Source organism: Seriola lalandi, unplaced genomic scaffold (genome assembly GCF_002814215.2).
Source record: "Seriola lalandi dorsalis isolate HSWRI2012SDOR001 ecotype SW California unplaced genomic scaffold, Sedor1 jcf7180002054997, whole genome shotgun sequence".
NCBI classification, from domain to species: domain Eukaryota; kingdom Metazoa; phylum Chordata; class Actinopteri; order Carangiformes; family Carangidae; genus Seriola; species Seriola lalandi.
In genome coordinates this window covers 85,265-92,574 of record NW_019525546.1, presented here as the reverse complement: position 1 = coordinate 92,574, position 7,310 = coordinate 85,265, and positions in this window count along the sequence as shown.

Below are 7,310 nucleotides of genomic sequence, written 5' to 3'. Positions count from 1 at the left end.
GCTGAATAGCTAACTAACGTTATAAAATGCTTCATGCAAAAGAGAAGCGGGGTAGATAAAAAGCAACAACTGTACTCTTCTGCTCATTAGGACATGTTAGCTACTGGTTAGCCTTTAGCTGCTTTTTGGCTAACTGTAGGTTAGATGCATAACTTTCTGAATAATTAGAAATGAAAAATATTGCCTTAAGTAAGGTAGGATAAAAAAAAAAATTATAATTATTTGAGTTAGCTTAAGGATCTAACATATATTAGCAAAATATTGCTAATCATCCTTGATGCCAAATATTACTTAACATGTTTCCTGTGTATCATGGCCTCCAGGTTAGCTTTAGATCATAGGTTTGCTGCTCTAAATACTCTTTTCAGCATAGGATTTCCAGCAGTACGCTGACTCAGCAGTAGTAGCTATGTAGCTCAGCACATCAAGGCCCCCTCGGATCCTGAGGGTCTGTCCTGAGGGGTCAAAGTTCAGAACTGCCATCCATGAGCCATGTCAGCATTGACCTTTCAAATCATGCATGCCATATCCATCCGCTTTCAGTGCTTACATTCGCTCTATCTCTAATCGAGTCTCAAATAGCACCCTAATCTCTATACTCCGTAGGGACACTCGACTGCTACATTTACGACGCCTTACATGGGTGTGTGGGCCCGTGAGCCTGTGCCGTGTTTAACGATGTTTACTCCAATAGAGCACAGGGTGCTTTTTGAGATGAGACCTCTCTATCTCTTCTTACCGCCATACAGCTTTGATACTCTGATATCAACAACAAATAATTGTATTATTAGTAAAAGTTATTCTATTCTAAAGGTGCCACTGTGCAGAGGATGACAAACTCTGTCACATATTATAGTAACTAATGTATTAATGGGGGGTTTGATCGAAGGGAGCAGAGTTGGGAAGCAGGGGTCATAGTCTTTGTAATATTATATTATTCTAGTTTCATTTTCTACTTTGATGTGGTTTTTGAGATTGTGTTGTTATGATCACATCTGAAGCCTCTGACAGGACGGACAGAGGAGAGGAGGAGACAGTGGAGCGCTTGGACGATCTCTCATGGATGTTAACCTGCAACTCACTGGTGTCAGCGAAACACTTGACTCTGCAAAGGCAAAGCAAACACATACATGCATTCAAAGTAAGGTTACTATACTATTGAGGACTTATTGACCATATTCATTAGCCCATAACCTTAACACAGTGTATTACAGGCAAAGGGTCTGTTCCCTGGTACAGGTTCTCTGTGTAGAAAATAATGCAATCAAATACAACAGTCTGTAAAAATACTATTATGAAGCTTAGAATATCCATCTTTGTTAGTAAAATATTGGGAATACGTTTCATTGTAAAGCACTCAACTACAACTCAACCACAGCCTCAAAAATACCTAAGATTTGAACCAGGGCTGACAGTTTCAACAAAAAAAAATTACATTTTACAGATCACAGAAGTTGTGTTTTTTGCAGAACTAGGTAACTTGATTAACAACTGATATGTCCTGATTTGTCCTAAACGCAACCATTACAGCCTAACTGCTAATTAGAAATGTAGCCCACATAATGTGCCTTAAAGGAGCTATTTTTAAGTTTTGCTATTGCTACACAGCCAGCTGTTTACTTTATTAAACTTAACTCCTTTACTCGCCAAGAGCTGTCTCCAGCGCTGGATAGCAACATCAGTGTTAACTCTTGTCTCTATAATGTCTTTTCTTCTACTGAAGTTAAGCATGCTAACCAGCTAGCTAGCTCTGGCCCGTCTCTTTCTGATAGCGACTCATTGTCACCTCCAATCTGCCCTGAAGACGTAGCAATGCTCAGAGGGCGTATTGTAACCTCTTGCATTGTTAGTGCGACAATGGCCGAAGCTCTTGACAAGCGGCAAACACAACCACCCATTCCCAGCAAGAAGCCACATTCAACGGCAGAGAAAACTTGCAAATAGCCTCTTTAACAGGGACATACCTATTTAGATGTTTATGGTTTTGCTTAAAATTAAGACAGCAAATGCAATTTTGTGTTAAACTGTTCTGATGCTCACTACAAACTTTATCAACTTAACCCAAAATCTGAAACAGACCCTGAGAGAAGTAAAAACTTGCTAAATGGAGGATTTTTTCAAGCAAGTATTGTGTGGAATATTGGTCCTCATAAGTATAGAAACACAAGAACACATCATACACACACTTATTAATGGTCACAAAAAGACATTCATGGGTGCACAGACATACACTGAAACACACACTTATACAGTACACACACACAGCTTCAGCTTCTCCCAGTGCGATGTGGAAGGAAGTGCGTCCTGTTAAAACAAAAAAACCACTGTGTCATGTTTGGAAAAATCATTATGAGTGTTTCTTTGGGAGAAAAACAACAAACTGTTACTGTGGCTGATGTGTCGCTCCTCATGGGAACTTCAAGTACACTGAGCCTGCTAATCCAGCAGCGAGGACCAGAAGGACTGTTTGAGAAATGTGAATTTAATGGAATAGTTGTGAGACAAACACAAGTACTCTACACTTTGCACTTGTGCTACCAACACACAAACACACATAAACAACACATACAAGGTTTCTCTGTGAGGGGGGCTGATGGGTGGAGTCATGTGCCTGCATGTTTGTGTGTGTTGATATTCACATGTGTGTGTTTGTGTGTACGTGTGCGTGCAGTTAGCCTCTCCTCACCCATGCACCCAGTGCCTGCCTGTCCTGCCTTCAGACAGCACCCAGATCAGCCATGGGGCTTCCAGTATAACCTCCTCTGCATTCCCACAACCTTTAACGGTTGCACTGGGATCAGATTTAGAGCTAACTGCCCCGATCATTCCTCAGCAGACGCAGCCATACAAGCTACAAGGACTGTTTTGGATTCAGAGTGTTCTGATGGAGTCTTTTTTTTTCAAATTTTTGGACTGTTGGCCCTTTATTTTGACACACCTGCTGTTAAGATCTGATTTGTTTTCTGACCTTGTTGTCTCTGTCTGTGAGGCTGATTTAAGATCAGCAGAGGGGACTTAGCAGGATAGACAATGATCTATCCAGTCTCTAATGATAGCTGGTCTTGAATCAGTGCACCCTGCTGGAGCCTGCTGTTCCTCATGTTCTCAAACCTGACAAAATCAGCCAAGAAAAGGAAAACCCTGAGGCTCAATCTGCACGCCTTCCTTGTAAAACTTGTGTTACTTGAGGATTTGTCTATCGAAGCTTTCACACAACAGCATTTCCTCTTTCAGATGACACAAGAGGTCGTCCCACTTGTACTGCCAATTAGAATTAAAACTTATACTGTTAATGTGGGACAATATAAAGAGAGATTGTTGGTCTCCAACACAAGTTCCCTGAACAGAATCTGTGATTTTAAAAAAAGTCATGATATCAAGTCATATTCTGGCCATTGTGCCTATTAAGCCCGTTTTCCAGACATGTTTCCTCTTCCTTAACAATTTCCTGTAATTTGTGCCAACCTTTAGTCCTTTAGCTAGAGTGATTTCATACCTGTCCTGAATTTTACATATATCATTTTGACAGGGAGTACGGAGTGATTAAAATCTGCTTTTTGCGGTTTCGCCTCAAGCCCGTGGGTCAGACAGTGTTGTTTACATGCAGAACATATCGGAGGCTGGCATGGTTGACTGACCAAGTATGAAAGGCCCAAATGGCAGGATGTTTTACCAGGCTTGAAGAGTTTCGCTCTGCATCAGGTGTATTGAGGCTCCCTCTTGCATTATTTGCTTATGAGCGGGAGCAACAGAAATGTTAAAGGTTTCCTCTTCTTGGACATAAAGTAAAATCATGAGTTATGTTTTATTTATATTTCCAACAGAGATTTTCAGAGTAATTCCTACAATGCACATGATGTACTTACATTGGATTACTACTCAGATTTTTGTATGAGTTCAACTCTCATCTGAGAGAGCCATGCCCCAAAGAGACTAAATTGCCCATAACTTTCTACTGAGCCATGATGTAATCAGTAGAGTCAGGCTACCAGGCATAGAAACTGGTGAAAGCAACACAAAAAAAGGACACAGTCTGTACAACAGAGTGCACAGACTGCAGGGTTTTTAGCCATGATAGCGGTGTGGCCTCTGGATAGAAATGTCAGTTGGTTGACCACTTTGGCCCAGACTGAATTATCTCACCAACTATTGGATGGCTTACCATGTTGCAAACATTCACATCTCCCTCTGGATGAATTACACCTACTTTGCCTTTTATCATCAGGTCAAAATTTGTCCAGGACTTGGTTTATGACCAAGTACATGCAAAACTAATGATATTCCCATTAGACTCAGCTACTTAGTGTATTTAGTGCTAATTATCAAGTGTTAGCATGCTAATATGCTAAACTAAGATGGTGAACATGCCAAACATCAGCTTGTTAGCATTGTCATTGTAAGAATGTTAGCATGCTGATGTTAGCATTTAGCTCAACACACAGTTGACTCAAACTACAGCCTCACAGGGCCGCTAGCATGGCTAAAGACTTGTTATTTAAAGTAGAATTTAAAAAACAGTTAAAGTGGTAAATGACAGTAACCTGACTTTGTCCATTTTGAACTGACCTGAGGACTGTTAGAAAACAAATGCCAGAGCACAAACTCAGGAGAAGATACATAAACATAATCATGTATTAGTTAGTTGGTTTATTGATTCAGGTTTGCATTTATTTAATGTAAAGTACCAAGATGGAGCTGTCATTGACACATAAATAGTAAATGATCCAGAAATATGATATTATTATACGTTTGTTATATGTGTGGCATTGGCCTGGCAAACAGTAATATGTGTATTTTTTTTTTCAGGGAGTGTATCGTGCAGGCGATGTAGCAGTTTGCTTTGAGGCTATTCAGATGGAGATGAGGCGAATAAATAGCAACCAGCCGTTACTGTGTGTCTTGAAGGGTGACACTGGGGATCATCAGTGTTACCTTGCAGCAATGATGAAAGTGAAAAACTAAAAAAGCCTAAAGACAAATGTGCAGCTGGAACCTGAAGTAGCATTAATGAACAAAATCTCCCAAAACTGAGGGTTGTAGTTTCGAAACACCTAAAAGCATGGTGATAGGTGACATGTTTAAAGGTTGAGGATGATCAACTGTTCTGAAAACCAGTGTCAGTGGGCAGCTTTTTATCCTGCTCCATATCTCTGAGCCCTATCATGAGATACTTACTCCTCTACAAACACGCACACACACATGCATGCAGAAACATGCTGGCACTCACATTTGTCTTTCTATACACAGGCACACTGACTGTATAACTCCCACATCTCACACACACACATATAGTGACACACACACACACACACACACACACACACACATAGCTGCCAGTCAGTTTCACTGTATACTTTATAATGTAAACCTCCAACTAACAGCGGTCTGACACAGACACATGCTGTGAATAAAAGCACACTTTTACTTACATGATATAAATATGATTACCTATATCTAGAGAGAAAGAATATTATATACAGTATAACAACTAGAAAATAAAGAGTCACCTTTTCAAAGTGCCTGTGGTGAGTTCATTTTGTATTTGTGTGTGTGTGTGTGCGTGCGTGTGTGAATGTATGATGTATTGCTGCGTGATCTTCTCTTACATCCTGCACTTTATCTCTCACACACGCAGGTAACACAGTTTGGTGGTCCTTTTTCTCAACAAATTAACACTATCTGATCCTTATCAGAAACCTAACCACACACCAAAATAAACCTGCACACACTCCTCCCTGAACCTGCGCACACATATACGGACATACAAGATGCGCTTCAGCTGTGCTGTGTCAACCGTTCTGAATTAGCCATCCGATAGATAACATCTGTTCTTATCTCCACAGCCAACACACAGATGTTTGAATGACGAAGAGAGGGAGGGATGAGAGTTAAGACCTGTGAGGGAGAGAGAAAATATTAATGAGGATGTGCCAGTCTATAAGTGTTTGAAGGTGGTGAAGAGAGAGAATCATGTGAAGAACATTATCTGGTCAGATTGTGAGAGCAGTATTTATCAATGTGTCACACCAGGTGGGTGCCACCCTGTATACAGACCCGCTGATTGAAACATTTTGAGGAATCATGAGGTGACTTGTGCAACTCACCGCTGGTCCACAGAACCTTCAGTGGACACCATTGAAAGCAGTGGTTCCCAAGTTGGGGTCATAATATGAATCAGGTTACAATCTGAACATCCATGTAGAAAATAAGGGAAAAAAACATAATTATTATAATTAAACACAAAACCTTATTTATTTTTCAAATGTTTCCCCATTATTTGTTTTTTTTTTGTGAAATACTGTTAAGTTTTACCTCTTCAAGCCTCAAATTAAATAGTCTGTGAAGAGGGTTATGGTCACTGCTTTGTTTTAATGTGTCATAAACCAAAACAAAGGTTGGGAACAACTGATCTAAAGCTCAAGCTGGACAACACTGAGCTTGTTTTCAAGGGAAAGGATGTCCACACCGAGACCTGTTCATCACCTTGTAAATATTGTGAATGGTGAACTTCTTGGGAAACATAGCAGTAGCCCGTTGATTCCTTCTGTACATCAGGAGTCTGACTTTGGATGTGGCCCAGGTGCTCGTCAACTCCCAGATGAACAACTGCAACTCCCACCTTCATCTGGCCTTTCATCCGCGATCAGATCTCTGCAGCTAGACCAGAACGCTACTGTCCATATGGTGTTCAACCAAGTTTTCCCACACTGCTCTGCTTCCCTGTTACTCGCACCCTGTTGCCTGTTCGTTTCAAGAGTCTGGTGCTTGCCTACAGGGCAGTGAAGGCAACCGCTTCTTTCTACCTTCAAACTACGGTAAAAACACACCCACTTCATGCAGTGATTTATCAGGTGTGAGGAGGTCAGACGTAAGCAGATTTTGGACTTTGAGTCTGTTTGTATGTACAAACGTGGATTCGATGATGCAACTAGTTTGTTTCGAGTATATTCCAAAGTTAAACGAATCTAAGTACTTGTGCTTAGTTTTTTTTTCTCAGGATGCACAATTTTTGAACATGTAGCACACTAATTCATCCAAATGAGGCCACTGAGTTCCAGGCCACATCAAGGATGGATTATTTGGAAATCCCTGGGGGCGATCACACTTACAGACCAAAAGGACAAGAAATGAGGAAAATTATGCCTGAAAGTTGTAATTTGTGTTTCGACATCTGAAGACTTCCTGAATTCATAGTTGCAGCGGTGAATTGTGCTTAAATACCACATACATACTCTCACTTGTTTCCGATCCTTTATTACGTGTCACCAGATTACAATTCAACAGCAGGGCAGTAAGTGTGTGTAAAATGA